The following is a 17,280-nucleotide window of genomic DNA, read 5'->3' on the forward strand; positions in this document are numbered from 1 at the left end:
TTTGTAAATAAAATACTTGTCTTGAAATAATTCGTGGAGTTAAAAAAATATTATTATCCTGGCAGTTAGGAGACAAATCTGCAGCTATGTACCCTTGGTAGAAAGCAAGGCTAAAAGTTACAGCCAGTTGCAGGGAAACTCAGACCTGCACATCCAGAAGGATGAGAATGGAAGGAATTTTCAGCAGGGCAGGGGCAGACTTGGACAAGACACCAATGGCTCTGTAAAGGGCACAGCATGCAGGATACCAGCAGTTCTGGACAACTAAGCAAAAGAAGCAGACCTTCCTGTCACCCAGTGGGGTCGGGAGTGGAGATGGAGCCTGCAGGGCAGCAGGAGGCACTGGGATGGTCTCAGACCCTGCAGCAGAATGGGTCAGGGGGCACAGGGTGGCTCAGGTTCGTGGTGATGAGCGTTGGGTGGCTCAGCTCCTGGCAGGCCCCACAGGAGCTCACAGAAGCTTCTCGAAGGTGCCGCAGCCAAACCCAGACCAAACCACAGCTATGTGAACTGCTTCCCAGCTGGCCCGTGAAGAAATCTGTGACCTACTTACAATACCACAGCACAGAAACGTACCTCCCTACCTGATTTATTTCCAAGGATCATGGCTTACCACTTTTGCTTTGTTTTTCCTTTTCTTTCCTGTCTAGTGCTGTTTAGTCTGAAGACCAGTCTGAGCTGACCACTCTCTCCAGCCCCATTCTCTTCCAGACCAGCTGATTTCCATCTCAAACACGAAGTAGACAAGTCAGCTTTTTCTTAATACATTCCTCTCTTAGCTCAAATTCACTTTGATAGGTATATTCTTACACCTCTCTCAGCAGAACCGTCCATCAGACATCAGACCAGAAGCCTGAATCTGTAGGCTGATTTCTGAATCGCTGTAGCAGGATCCATCAGGATTACTTTATGGGAGACCTTGGCATTTTGGAAAAGAGAGAGAGACAGCTTGTGTCCTGGACAAGCTGGGATGGAGGGAGAAGCCCAGAGCTGTGGCACAGCAAAACCCCACATCTGGAACCCCTAAGCTGTAACCCTTTACTGACGGGTACATTTTGAAATGAAACTTTATCAGCTGCAGGGAGAACATTGTCTGAAGGTCTGAGTATATAGTATGGCAAAGCACGAACTTCACTGAGTGTGAAAGCCATGCAAAATAATAATATGAAAGCATAAGCACCAATTTTTCTTGTAAAGAACCAGGGAAACGATAGTAAAGGAGGAAAATCAATTTCCCATGCAGTCTTAGTATACTCTTTTCTATTTTCTGTATCTTTTTTTTTTTTTAATTATCTTCTGCTGGTGAACATAGGCTGCTTTCTGCAGCCTCCACGGAGAGTATCATATTTTTGCTGAGGCCTCCATTCGGGTTTGTGGCTTTCAGGCGTAATATATTTCTCAACAGCAGTGTTTGCAGTTCCAGCTGAAGCCAATTTCTGATCATGCTTTTTAGCAGCTAATTTACTTATGAGAATAAAGCAACCATAAATATTGCCTTAGAGGTTACTCTCATCCCCCGAATCACAAGTACGGTTAGGTTCTGCATGATGTTGAGTGACCCTTAGCAAAATAGTAATAGTTTGGTGCTGAAGGTCAGGAAGTGAGCATACAGGAGCCTGGTGAAGCTGAACTGTGGGCATATCAGTGTTGTGTGCTGCTCAGAAGCTGAGAAGCAGACATGCCATTGTAGGCTGTGTTAATGGAGGAAGAGGTGTCTCCTGTATTTTCTCTGCCTTATGGAAGCAGCCTTCTTATATGAGGGCTGCTCTGAAAGTACTGCCTGCTGTTTTACTATACTGGCCTACAACGTCAAAGGGTGATGTTGGTGGTATGACAGTAGAGGCGGAACCTTCCTGCCATTATTCCATTATGTTTTGTTGCCATGTGACAAATAGTAGCAGAGGAACAGTCTGACAAAATGACATCTGACATTGACACATGATCAGGTTCTTGCTGTAGTGATTGTCAATCCTGCCCATGGCAGGGCAATTGGAACTTGATGATCTTTGAGGTACCTTCTGACCCAAGCCATCCTATGAGTCTATGTTTATGATTCTGTGATTCTATAGACATGGAAGTGTTTATGAAGCAGAGGTGTGTAATTGAAGAAGCTGCACGCACTGACATTCACTGACACTTGGTGAACCATAATGGAGACCAAACAAGGGATGCTGGCATGATTCAAGTTGGACAGTGTAGCCAACATTTTCCTAGCAACAATGCCATTGTAACAGCTGTGAAAGAAGGAGTCACCTCCACTTGTGTGGATTTTTATGAGCACAGGATCCAGGCTAAAGACATAGCTAATGGTGGGGACTAAGATGAAAAATACAGCTTTATAGTAGAGAATTTGCTCTTTTTTATCAGATAGTGTTCTTATGCTCTTTGTATCTTTCATAGTTTCCATAGAGTGCTTTGGCCTGATACCAGTGAAATCTTTCATAATCTTCAGTCTCACTGGGATTTCACATCCTATTCTAAGTCATTTGCCTGCCCTGAGCCCAGGCCATACCCGTCCAAGGAACAAAGTTTGAGGACCCCATCCCATGCTCTTCCTTGTCTCACTTCTAACTGACATCACAAAATCTTGTCCCATGCTCTGCAATTAGTACTATAGCTTGCTGCAAATCAGTTCCTAAAACTAAAAAGCAAAAAACTCATTTTTATTCTGAGTTGGCAGAGAGGAGTGTGGAACAGAGTCCTGGCACTAAACCGCATAAATATTTTTCTCTTACTTTAGGCCCCATCTTGTTTGTCTTCTTAGGAATTGCATAATGTGTCAGCAGATTTTTGAGGGACAGTATTTCTTCACTGGTCAAAAATCTATACAATATGGAAGTCTTAGTTGCTGCCACTGCTCTTTCCCATTTTCCAAGCAAAGAGGATTTTGTTCCTGGAAGCACTGTTTTTGCTAAGAACGATAACCACAAAATTGCTGTTTACATCACAGATTTGTAGGGAACAGACAGCAAGTTTCCTTCTTTTCAGTGAAGAGAAGAAAAGAAGGCCCCAGGTTACTTCAGTGGGAGGTGGCTGGCTGTCTGAGCTGGTGTGGGAAGCATCCACCACTGGAATATGACACCAGCACTGGTTTCACTGTACCAGGAAGGACTGCAGAGTGCCACAGAAGACAGCATTTCTCAGCCTTCTTTTGTTATATATTAAGCTTTGCCTGAACTATATGCTCTCCTCTGCTGTCCCCCAACAAACTTTTCCCAGCTGGAGTATCACAGAATATAAACAGCTGAACTGGCAGTACTGGTAGTAATCCAAACCAATAACGAAGATTTCTGGGAAAGGAAAAGCATGCCAACACGAGGCATTGAAGGGCAGCATTGTGGGCCTTCTGTACATTGGTAGAAGCAGGACAGCAGTATTCATCACTGCTGAACCGAGCCCTGTGCTTTGAATAGTTCTCTGACCATGCTGGCCAGGCTGATTTCAAATCAATTGTAATTTGTTTCTTCATCCATTGTACTAAATATCCAACTCCATTATATTCCTAAATCAACAAAACGTATTTTCAGATTTCCTCGAGATGTTAGCTGCATCCCCTGCAGTTTCATTCTTCTTTTCTTCTTCATTTAGTTCACTTCTTCAGAACTGGGTTTGCATCTGATCCTTGAAAATCCCGTGAGAGTTTTCACGAGGATACAGATTACTTTGGGGTTTCTTTCTGTAAAATATCTCCTTTCTTTCTATTTGTATATATCAGTCAGACAACTCATCTGATTGCTGCATTCCAAGAAGTTCTTTGTATGTTGGTTTTATCCTCTTAATATTTTGAGTCTGCTATTTAGCATTCTGTAGAAACATTTTTTTCTATAAAAAGAATTCAGTTATTTAATACAAATCACAAAATCACGTATTTTCAAATGAAGTAGAAAGTATCTCTCTCTGTTTTCCACGCAGACTTAATAAATATTTGTCTGCATCTTGTATGTATTAATTCCATAGAACTCTCATGGTTTTGTCCCAGCTGAATTTTACAGGTTTCTTCTGTAAACATTTTAATAGATCCTTAGAAGTAAAAATAAAACAACATGATTATAGCTGTCAAGACCACTTAATTATATACAACTCTTCCACTTGTGCGTAAATAAGCATGAATATGAAACAAAGCCTTCAGTTTAAAATAAAGCTATAAAATTACTCACAAATCTTACTATCCATCTAGGATATTACTTAGCAGCTATGTATTTTTTCGCACAGCTTTCTTTTCTCTTCACTGTGTCAGTAGCAAGTTTGCTTTTGGGAAGATAGAGCAGATGAGAGCCATTGAAATAAGAACAGTTGGTATCAGGAAAGTAGACCACTGCGAAATCAGACAAGTGGTAGAGTACTACTTCTGAGAAAATAATCTAGTGAGATCTAGGAATGTAGGACAGAGTAACCCTAAGAGAAGCAAAGTACATAAACTATGCACAGGCAAACTCAGGAGCAAGAGAAAGCTAAAAAAAGATACCACTTTACTTGAAGCTATGTGAGAATATAGAGGAATATGTGAGATATGTAAAGGGATGTGTGAGAATATAAAGGATTTGAATAAAAAGTGGAAAGGATGATCCAGCAGTATCAATGGACATGGAACAAGAAACATTAAGCCGTGAAATCACTTTTGATTTTTGAGGAGTGCATAGAGCAACAAGTGTGTTGGCCTTTCAGTGATTGTAGATGTCCTGAATGGCTTTGTCTATCAAAGTTTCTACATTTGGTAATGTCTAGTAACCAAACAGAGATGAGCAGGCCATACAAGCACCAGTGCTGTTACTTGGAAAGTGATCTTTCTGGTTTTCTAAGATAGAACCTAAAATACGGTTGGTACAATTTTCATTAATATAAATGTAAACCTAAGCAAAGTACTCTATGATCACTGGTCAGTAAGTGATCATAATAATGAGAAAAGCAATCATCAAACAAGTTTTAACTTTATAGGTGACTGTATGCTTCAAACACAGGCTCAGTCAGGCTCAAAAAGTGTGTACATTCGGATGAGAAAAAATGAGTTTGATATATAGGATGGAGCCACTGAACTGAGAATAGGTCTGTAGTAGGTCACCAAGTTAAGGGCAGCACTGGAACACTGTAGGGCAGCCACAGGCAGGAGGGTGTTTTTCTGAGCACTGCTCCCACCACAAATCAGAAGCCAAAGCCAGCATCACTGATGAAGCAGAGATTTGTGTGCCCTCTTGCCAGGGGGACTTCTGTTTAACTAGTGAGCAGCTGCTAGTCCCCCTCCTTCAGTACACTACAGATAATGAAAAATCCCTTATTTTGCAATTTGTGAATATTCCAAAAGGGATTTTGAGGGAGTCTTTTGAAATAATGTACAGACAGACTTTGATTTCTTGGATTTCTCACATCTTTACCCATCTAGAGTGCTGCACACGTTCTTTAAGATCATAAGCTCTCTCTTCACACAGGAATATGTGGTTACTTATTGTGCCAGAATAAACTAATGACTACATTACATGGTTGCTCTCAGAAAGTCCCTGTCAAATGGAGAAAATGAAGACGTTGTATCCAGGACCTTTGTGTTTGTAATAGCAGTTGTTGGCTTCTGTTTTCTGGCATGAGGAGTAGCATTTGAAAGTCAGCTCTATTACATGATGATTTCAGCTTTCTCTCATCGTGCTATGCAAGTAGCTCATGCTCAGTGTTCTTTTTTAGTTTTGTAGGTACTATATTATAGCTAGTATATAAGAAAGAAATGATGAAACTTCCTTTCAGGATTGATTTCTTTGCCTGGATGGAATAGAAAAGGAAAATACTTATATGATTCTAACTAGTAACACTATTAGTCTGATTTTCTCACAGGTTCTGTGAGAATACATATATAACAGAAAAAATTTGACTGAGTCTAGGATATCAGATCACTTGGTACTCGTAATTCGTAGGCACTAGTTCAGAATTCTGAGATAATCAAACTGACATACAAGCTGCTCAGAGGAAGGATTTGAGAAGGCACACAGATTTGTGCAGTAGGTTTTATACTTATGGTGTATTTTAAGATGCACGCTGAATACCTGATATAACTAGGCTAATCCTTCATTCGTCTTAAACTCACTGAGATTCAAAGCAATGATTAGCAAGGGCAAAAGCACAGAGGAAGTGTTTTTCTCCTCAGTTTCAACCTATAGCACTCTTTAGTAAATGAGGATCATGTCAAACATTTCAATTTTAGCAGTAGGTTTTGTAAACAGGTTTTCCATTAGCTCCAGCTTATCTAGCCTAAAAGCTTCTATTGTCTTGCTCTTTCTCTGGAATCTTTCCTCACTGCATACACTTGAAAAAAGTTCAGGGTTTGTATTAGAAAATAAACACTGACTAAATTTCAACCTAGTAATAACTGTATAAATATTAATACATGTGTTAACCAGTGTCTTTGGAGCTGCCCAAAGGCACTGCTCTTAGTTAACTCTGCTCTGCTTTGGAAAACCTTCAATGGGAGTCCGGGAAGCTCTGTGTTGTCTATGTGCAGGATCTGCCTATTTGGCTGTCATACTTTGAGATGAAAGCAAAGAATATGATTTTAGTTACAGTTCTTTCTAGAGTTACCTTATTTTGGATCAAGTATGTAGAGCCTGATGCAACATCAACCTCTGAAAAACAAATATTAATGTTTTTCCTGGAATGAGATGATTGTCATTATCGCTTTGTGGTCATCCAGAAGGATGTGCTCCCTCTTTCTGAGCTTCACAGATTTAACATCTGATCCTACCATTCATCACACTTGGAGGACCCACGCTGGTATGATTTGCATTTCCAGGTCCAAAAAGGATAAATGGGTAAAGGATGGGGAGACAGGATATACTACAAAGTAGTGAAAGAGTTAAATAAATAGTTTATTTTCTACATCCAATTCAGGTAAAAAGAGAAGATTTGCTGCATCCCAGAATAAAAGGGAATGAGGAGTCAAATAAGCAGTAAATGTTGCATTCTGGCTGCTGATCCCAAAACGCAGAGCTGTGACTTGTAAGCTTTTTCCAGTTAGAGAGACAGCTAAATCAGTTACTAGGCACTATGGATGTTCTGAATTTAGTTGCTAAACACCAACCTCCTTTGAAACTGAACAGCTTTGTGCCAAACTGAACAATAGAAAGCAAGAATTGTTTTAATTGATTAGGCCTCAAACACAGAATTGTAATAGTATCATCAGTTCTTCTGCAGTAGAGAGCTAATGTTTGTTGCTTTGTTCTGTGCTTCAGATTGCCACTGGCTCTAACAGCAAAAAGAAACCATGAGTGGTTGCAGTTCAGGGGAGCTCTGAGCTGTGTGACTGTGAGTAGTAATCGTGGGGCCAGACAGAAACTCCCTGGCTGCAGACCAGACCCAGCACAGCTCCTGGCAGCAGTGGGTGATCAGTTTTGGTTTTACTTCTCTTTGCTTTTGCCAAACCATTCTGCTCAAAAAGAATACCTGGAGGTATTCTACTACAGGAATTTGGATCCAGTATTATGCACTTCAGTCAAAGTTCTACTCCGCCAACAAAAACAATAGCATTCTGCAAGACTAACGACAGCCATAAAAATAAGATATGGGGAGGTCTATTGTGACAAGTCATCTAATCTTTGTTCCTGCCAACACAGGTTTATTAATTTCTGGGCTCAAAGTAGTGCTTTATGCCAAATCATTTTTAAGAAGCCTGTGCTTGAGGTTTGTATTTATCTCTGGAAAAATGCCATACATTTTACCTTTTGAGCTTAAGTTTTCAATATTGTAATGCTGCTGTCAATTCATACTAGGCTGATTCCTCGTGGAGTGTCCAAATAGATTCAATCTTTTCAACACTACTAAAATAATCTTCCAAAGAAGTGATTATCCAGCTCTGACCAAAGTTTGTGAGCTCCAGGACTCAAGGTGCAGAGCTAAGAAGATTAAGAGTAAGCACTAATATTTGTATTAAGAACTTTGGTTTCTTGGGAAGCGTAGGAACTACAGCTCAGTTTCCTTTGTTTGTTTAGGGAATTAACCACCTTTCCAAATATACTTAGTAATTCAGACATGCATTGATTTAAATTTTCAATAATACAGAGGAATTAAGGAGTGCTGGGTACTCGGGTTCTCTGTATTTAATACCAAGCTGCAAGGTAAGCACTGACATGGTTTTAAGAAATGATAAAATCTTGTATGGTTCAAATTATAGGGAAAAATACATGATTTTTATAGTTGTTCCATTATTATATATGTATCATTATCCAAAGATTTAATAAATATATATGGATATATGTATATATATAAGGGAATGGGGGATTAAGTGGGAAAATATTCTTGATGTAAAATATTGAGCATGTCCTGCTACTTATCCAGTTAGACAGAAGTTGGTAGCTTTGATTATTATTCAGAAACTACATTGAAACACAAAACTATGCAGATTTCCTACATGTTTTCCAATTCCGATAGACATCAGCTGCATATCCATAACAAACTGTATAGCTCAGCAGTAATGTCAAAAAGGAAACCAAAAATATTAAAAAATATTCAATTTCCTTCAAAATTCTGCCTACTGCAGCTTGGTTTTTCCATTACTGCATTGCAGAATGTGTTCTGAACCAGTAAAGTCCTTGAATGACATCCCTACTCAGCTTGGAGCTTTGCCAAAATGCTGGAAATTTCAAATATTAGGATGGCTGTTGAGTATACTTTGATGATATTTTTGCAGCAAAGATAGGTTAAAAGTTAGCAGGAGGATTGAGTATCTGGACAGAAATAGAAAAGTAATTTTAATTACCTGTCAATTCTTTCTTTATTACTTCAGTCCATAGAGTTCTGTGGCTCAGTATGCACTGACTACGTGATGTATTCAGGTATTTAACAGCTATAGTAGAATTCAACAAGAAACATAGGACCTTAACATTAGGTATTTAAGATCCTTGAAAATGGGATTTTCCTTTTCCTTATAGTAGTCTACTGCACCTTGATGTTCTATATGAAAACTATGTGAAAGAGTGGTATTTTTCATTTTTTTAAATATTCTGAGCATTTCAAGTACCCACTTGAAGCGAGTACTGGATGTACTGGATGATCTTTATGGGTCCCTTCCTCGTTGAGATATTCTGTGATTCTGTGATTACTCATAAAATTGAGTAACTGTTAAAAGCCATAAAACTGGCTTATCTAGTGATAGCTATCATAATCAGATCGCTTGATATGTTTTTGAGTTGCATGCCTAGGTCACAATTCAAAATCAGACGTACTCCAGCAATTCTCTGAAGTGTTTTAGCAATGCTTATCCAACAGATAAACATTATTTAAAGTTCTGGTTTTATTCATTCTGTTCTTGTGCTAAAATAAATATTCCAAGAAATATAAACATAAATAGGTAGCCTTGCTGTGCCTGGGCTTGCTATGCTTATTTCCCGTATTTACTAGAATTACAAGGACAAAAACTTGCGACTTGAAAAGAAATAAGGTTACTTGGGCTCACTGACGCCATCTCCAGGCACGGAAAGAGTTCAGTTTGGACTGAGTTAACGCGTTAGTGAAACTTGGGCTGCTCTCTGGGCTCGAGTTTGAACTCTGAAGTCAAGGAGACCCCTAGTGGTAACATCTTTGTTGAAATGTTAACATTTGCCGTGTCTGAGCTCCGTGCACGTCTGCGCCTTACTGTGGAAATAAGGCTGATTGGTTTCTTTCGTAGGGCAGAATTTTTCCGCAATTTTAAGAATGGAAAAATGAATTCTTTGAAATTGTTCATAGGACTTCAACGCTGCTCCAGCGTCAAAAATCTGACACCAGGTATTACTCCTGAAGAAGTAGGTGAAGTAATAAGTAGCATTACCAAAACCATTAAATTAATATTTAACGAAGTTTCACTGTGTTCCAGTGTCATAGACAAGTCTATGTCCCTGTCTATAATTATCTGAATTGGAAAATAAATATAAATGTCCCTGTCTATAAATATCTGAAGGCAAATGGAAGAGGCTGGACTCTTCTCAGTAGTAGGGGTTGGAAAGGACCTCTAGAGATCATCTAGTCCAGCCCCTGCCAAAGCAGCTCCCTAGCCCAGGTTGCACAGTTAGGCATCCAGACGGGTCTCGAGCGTCTCCAGAGAAGGAGACTCCACCACCTCTCAAGGCAGCCTGTGCCAGTGCTCCGTCACTGCACTGTGAAGAAGTTTCCACGCACATTTGTGTTTGTGGCCATTTCCACGCACATTTGTGTTTGTGGCCATTTCTATCACCACACAGTGCTGGAAAGAATGCTCAGTAATGCTCAATAACAAATCACAGCCTTGTTACTAATAGTAATGTTGCACATATAGCTGGGTTTTCTTAAAACAATACTCTTATAACCAAGCTGTATGTAGAAACTGTCCTTTCCCAAATGGAGAAAGTTTCCAGCTGTCACAAGAATAACAAAACCAGGCAGCACTTAAGCAAGTAAAAAGTTCAGTTCTTATTACATTCATAGATACAGGGAGGGGACAATGTTGTATCAGTTTAAATTGCATGGCCCACATGATGTTGTATCGTGACTTCTGAATCAAAGCTTCAATTCATAAATAGTAATCAAAAAAATGTGTCTGTCTTACAGGAGATGCTCATATTATGTAACAGAGAATATAGATTAGAAAATTAATAGAGCATATTGTTAAATGATACATTTGGTGGCATTTGCTATAGATGTCTCTGTTTACAATCTTGAAATTGTTTCTAGAGACCCACAGCCTTCTGATTTTTCCAAGCTTGTCTAGGGAACTGTTGCACTGTAAACATTTAAACAATGCCTGCCATTACATAATATTTAGTTGAAAATAAGCCTATGTAGTACTAAAGTGAGTAGGAATCTTCCCAGTCAAGGCTAGGAAATGGATAAGCTGTCAGAAAACTTCTGTAAAGGAGGTAGGAATTTCAAAAGGATCAGTATTTGTAATGTAAGATATACAAACAAATTATAAGTTTTATGACCTTTTTGATATCAAGTCTACTTCAGATGAGGTGACGAAGCTGTCTTCTACAAGAACAAAAGGAAAAATTGCTACAGAACACTCCATGAGCCTCAAGAACAAAACTCACAGGGTCTCTCCTTCCCCTACAGCTGGCCCAGTTACTGACCAAACTGCTGACTTACCTGGCTGCAACCCATGGCCCATGTGCAACAATTCCTTAAACAATGAGAAGAACTCACATTCCAAACAGAAAAAGACTTTCTAATAACAATGTTCCTTTGGAAAGAAAAATCTGAATGAGATAAAGGAACTACGGTTATTTTAGAAGAGAAATTATTCATAATTTTTATGTACTGGAACGCCTCACAAGTGAAATGTTCCTTTTATTTCTTAGCTGCAATTGAGAGAAGCAATGAATGTGAAATCAGGATTTTCTTGAAATCTGCTCTTTTCATGGCAATCAGATAGAGCTATAAGAACACTTAACACATTGTCCTACATAGCAAGTACAATTCACACTTAAGTAACATATATACTGCAGCAAAGAATTATTGAGACACACAGCTCAGCTCAAAATAGGGCAGTTTCAGTAGTGAAAGTGGGCTAGCTGTGGAGGTGTGATTCCTCAGGAGCAGTAATTTCTTCTGCTTTTGATCTACTCCATTTTTCTATAGATCATAGACAAAATAAATAAAATTTCTTGAAAGACTTCCTATGTCTCTATCTTTCCTAAAATTAAGAAAAAAATTACAAGGGACAAAAATTATTAATGGAAAGGGAAACATGTTTGATCGCTCTCTTTTTACTGTTCTTAAAAACATCGTGTCCTTCTTCCTGATGGCATAGGTAAACAGGTCATTCTCCTACATGTTACAATTCCTGTGTTCTATTAATCCAATTTTTATTACAGTTTCTGATTTTTTATGGGACTTGAACACTTATTTCATGAGTAGCATTGAACTGAGATGGGCTGGGCCCGATCTCCCAGGAAATCCCAACTGCTGAAGAGAGTAGTTGTAATAATACTTCCTTCTGTATCATAGCTGATCCTGCATCTCCTGCTTAGTTTTGGCAGCAGAATAGTTATGATGCCACCTTTCACAGGCAATCACAGTGCCCAACCTGCTGTAGCTTCTGATAGTCTGATGAACTCATTTAGTATCTCTGACTTACCGTCAACCTCTTTATTCAGCTGAGAGATTACACTGAAAGTGATCAGTTCTTCCGTTGAACCAGACTTGCTATTAGTCAGGGTTAAAAGTGATTTTAAGAGAATTTAGAAAGTTGATTTACATGGTGTCAATATTTCCAGTGGCCTTCAAATGAACCCACATCCTACTAAAATGAAATATTTCAGTTTATGTTTATAAAAGCTTTCCTAAAAGACATGTAAGCTTTCTAGGCTACTGGGCGAAAGGAAGACTGGTTTCTCTGTTCATAACTGTCTTTTGTCTGCAGCTCATATAATTAGGTATAATTGGCACAGGCTGCCCAGGGAGGTGCTAGAGTCACAGCCCCTGGAGGTTTTCAAGAAAAGTGGAGATATGGCACTGAGGGAAACATGATATACTGGGCACAGAGGTGAGTTGATGGTTGGATTTGATGTTCTTAGAGGTCATTCCCATCCTTAATTATTCTATGATCCTATACCTCTCCTATTTTGTCCACATACAAAAAAGATGCCAGATGTCTGAATTGCTACAGAGTTTAGGAATGATCTGGGCATCTGCTTGCTCAGAACTGCCAAATGGATCAGCTTAGGGGGAGATATTTGTACATCTTGGGAACTATCAGAAGCCGTGGCCCATTAGAGCTATAGATGTTGCACCCAAATCTTTGGGCTCTACATGCTCACTTCTAATCTTGTTCCAGACAGTAATATCAGCTAAGAGAGTTGTGTTCCTGGGACCTCCTGAACATACATCGTACACCATTGACTATGGAAAGAAAAAAAAACTTTATTTCTTAGATACACAGAGTTCTAAGGTCAAATTCAAGAGTCAAAAAATAAACTAGATTGCTTTTATACTACCGTAGTCTTAGGCTTCAAGCATATTGCCCCAAGTGTAATACTGTAGCTGTCATTTTAGGTATTCCTTCTTGTTTATGACAGCCCAAAGACAGCATACCCAGATCTCTTACAAAAATGGCATTGAAGTTTTAGCACTGCTGAGTAGCCTCTAATGTTGGCAGGACTATGTCAGCCATCACATATTTTCTAGGATATTTTTGGAAAGAGCCAATCCTAAAGGCTCTTGTCCCATAAAGAGATTACATGGACCATAATTGAGATGTGAATGTGATTGTTAATGAAATTGATCTTAGTTTAAGAAGGGGAGACAGACAAATTCCAGTGTTGCACTGCAGCAAGTGCATGATGTGTGTTAAATGCACATTCAGTCAGCAAATGAGACATCACTGCAACTCCTCTGGTTGCAATTACCTAGAAGTCAATTTGCTAAGTTGTGCCATTAAAAAATTCCAAATCCTCCCTCATGGTTCGAACTGAAAAGAACTTGCTATATTTTAGCATTCCAAAGCATAGCACATTTTTCTTGGAAGTAAAATATAGAAGAGAGCAGGGAGATGATGACTTCTAATTTAGTCACAACAGTGGGTTGCGCTTCTGTCAGAATAATAACGCCTGTTGTAGAAGGCGAGATCTACTTAGTCACTCTTTTAATACTCTGAGAAAACAAAAATGACTTATTTGCATGAGTGTTGCACTCCTAGTTCAAAAAGAAGGAAAATAATTTTTTAAGAAGAAAAATTGTCATACTTCAACATCTCCGATTTCATTTTTTGAAAATAATTTTGAAACAATTGCCAAAGTCAGATTAATGCCACAGATAGAAGCCTGAATTACTGTAAAACATTTGTAACATAAAGTATTAATGAAAAAAAAAGTGGGAATTTTTTTACTTGCTTTAACTAGAAGCCAATTGCTTCAATATTCCTCCAGCTACTGATTAATACCGCCTCTGGTCTCAGTCTCCTGCATGAGGTAACTTAACTTGAATTGTGTCAGTCAGATTTTCATGGTTGGATTTAATCATGCTACTAAATGTAGTGGTTTCTCATCTGCTTTGGTCTTTTTAAGACATTTTTATGTTCCTTATGTAGGGGGGAATTGGGAAAGACCAGGTGTAATGCTAGTGGAACAGAAACATTCATTTTAAACAAGGATTACAGAATTAAAAAATATGGAATATGATTGATCCACATATGTCTTTTACTAGAAGGAAAATATGGTTTTAATGTTAACTGTGAACAGTCTGATCTACTGGAGGATGTCCCTTCCCATAGCAGGTGTCCTGGCCTTGATCTCTAAGGTCCCTTCCTGCCCAAACCATTCTAACTAAAAGAACTTCTCCAAGATGTTTACAATGCTCCTCAATGCTATGCTATATTTCTATAAATATCTAAGGAGCAGGAGGCAAAGGGATGAGGTCGGACTCTTCTCATCACTGTGTGGTGATAGGATGAGGGGAAATGCCCACAAACTGAGACATAGGAAGTTCCACACAAATGGGTGTGGGAACCTCTTCACAGTGAGGGTGACAGAGCACTGGCACAGCTGCACAAAGAGGTGGTGGAGTCTCCTTCTCTGAAGACATTCAAGGCCCACCTGGATGCCAACCAGTTCAACCTGGGCTAGGGAGCTGCTTTGGCGGGGGCTGGACTCGATGATCTCTGGAGGTCCCTTCCAACCCCTACAATTCTGTGATTCTGTATTGAAATACTGTAGCTCTAGTTCATCGCACATTGTTTTCAGAGTTTAGTTCGAATTATGTGATTTTCCTACTATATAATTCAGAAAAATGCTAAATGAAGTAAAACTATCTAACCATAGTCACTTGTATTTATTTCAGCATTCTGGCAAGTTCCTTCAGGATTATTTCCATTCTACAGATGTTATACACCAGAGAGATTCACAACTGTGGGGCTGTGAGGGTAGGGTGGTGAACAGGATAGGGAAGGGAAAGAGAGAAGATTTCTTGTCTATATGTGACCTTGTGTTCATAAAAAAAAATGGTTTTGATTTTTCGTTTTTGTTTTTTGAGATATTGTTAATGCACTCTAATTTAGTTGTAAACAGCAAGCACTGGCAATGTTCACACCAATAACAAACATTCAGTAGCAGCAGTAAGTACATGCATATTTGACAATATATTTTGAATAAAGGCCCCCTTGGCTTGTTGAAAAGGTAAGTCAAATAAACAAATTTCTAATGAAATAATGCTTCTCCATTCAATTCCCCTGGGCACATTTATGTGGAAAGTTGATGAAAGCTATAGAATTAGTACATGTGCATGCACGGAACTAACTCCATCTGTGCAGCTGGATCAAAGTCCATCCATTTCTTCTTCCTGCAAGCACATAGCAATAGAAGCTTTGGCAAGACTGTAAAGGTCAGTAAAGCAGGTGAGATTTACAGATCCTGATATACCAGTGACCTGCCCTGTGACTTCTGGCATAGCATTGTTAAACAGAAAATAATTTTGTATCTACATTACTGTTAACAGTGAAGTTTCACTCACTGTTGGTTATAAAGAGCTTGTAAATCAATACATGACAGCCATTCATTCTGTAAGTGCACATCTAAGTTCAAAATATGGTAATTTTAGCAGAAGAGTGCTTTATAATCTTCTGTGCATATAAGGTTGTAGCTTATGTAAACAGAAAATATACATCTAGATGGTGGAACACATCTCATTGTGTGCATTTTTTTCGTTTAGTGTGAGGCTTTCAACCAGCATTTCTTCTGGTATTTGATGTGCTTAGTGTTTATATCAAGTTTTGAAAGTCATCTACTTAATAAATTTGCAGTAAGAACAGAACAGAGAGATAAAGATATCCACAGTAAATTATTGGTAAATCTTTTTGAAGTGGAAACTATGAAGGCATCTCTGGGCTGCCCGTGACTGGGGCAAACTCTCTATCTTCCAGAAAAGGGCTCAGAGATCTTTAGCTGTTTGGCTGAAAGGGGCTGCATCTCTGCATACCACAATGCCTGTGCACTGGAAGCACGCTGCTGTTGCTCAGCCTGCAAAAACAAAACAAAACAAAACAAACAAACAAACAAACAAACAGACAAAACACATGGAAAAAGCATGATGAATCTCTTGTTTACAGGAAGTTCTATGTGTTGCATGGAATAGTTCCAATTGAGAATCTGTAGAGCTAACTCGGCATAAACAAAGTAACTTGGAAGTTGCTGGGCTGCAGAAAGGCAAAGTTTGACCAATATATTTGTAGCACTCGATTGGATTGATTGGTGAGCTTGAACTACACTAATATCAATAAAAGCTTTGAGGCAAACAAAATCGATAAATGAATCGATAAAGTGATGAATTTGAATGGGATGATTTTCTGTCTTGAACTGATAAAGCTAATACTGTAAAATAAGTTCTTGGTTTAATGCTTACATTTTGAAGGAATATTGTGCAATTTTAGAGGATGTCTTTATATGGAAAAAAAGTTAATATTATAATTTCAGGAACATTCTAGCTGAAAGACAAACACTATGGAAAGAATGAGCACAGCATTTCTGCATTTATTTGTAAGACAGCAATGTCCTTAGATCAGAACCACAGCTTTTACAGTGCAGTACTTAATGCAATGAAACTAAAGCCTTATCCTCTTTTATGCTAGCTGTCCCCCAGACTATCAAATTACTAGAAACACAATAATCTTTTATGAAACAGGGATTAGGAACATGCTCTCTAACCAAAGGAGATACTCTGGTTAGATAATACAAGATTACAATGGGTATCAAGAAATAAAGTAGTAAGTGAAAATATATTTTGAAGCTAAAGCATTGTTTACTAACAGCGTTGGACCATTAAGATTCTTTCCTGTGGTTTTAGAGATCAGTGGTTTGTTGAGCTATGCATCATGCATACTGTAGAGCAAAAACATGAAAAAGCTCTACAGACTGTTATCCTGTATCTTTAAAGCTATAAGCATTCAATTTAACATTGTACATCGTAATTAACTTCAGTATATAGTATACTCAGTTGTACAGCACAGGCACAACAATACCCTTACAAAATGTAATAAGTGGCCCAAGCTCACAGTTCTATAAACAATCCAAACCAGAAACACTGGCTAAGGGGAGATCTTGGCACATAAGCATCATGGTTGTTCAAACAGGTGTCAGTAACAGTACAACAAACACTGTTAGGTTTGGCATCTCCAGTTCCATGAGGACACTTTTCCAGAGCAGAGTACCTATTCCTTATGACAGTCATCACCATCACAGGCTGAAAAAGGGTCTTGAATAAACCTACTGAAGACTGAGGAAGGGTGTAGCATCTCACCATCAAAATTTTAAGCTAGCTCTGAGGACGGAGCCATTCAGATGGGAGGAAGCCACTGTTGTGGCA

Source organism: Cyrtonyx montezumae, unplaced genomic scaffold (genome assembly GCF_038088225.1).
Source record: "Cyrtonyx montezumae isolate F1298 unplaced genomic scaffold, pur_monq_1.0 scaffold_12, whole genome shotgun sequence".
Taxonomy (NCBI): Eukaryota; Metazoa; Chordata; class Aves; order Galliformes; family Odontophoridae; genus Cyrtonyx; species Cyrtonyx montezumae.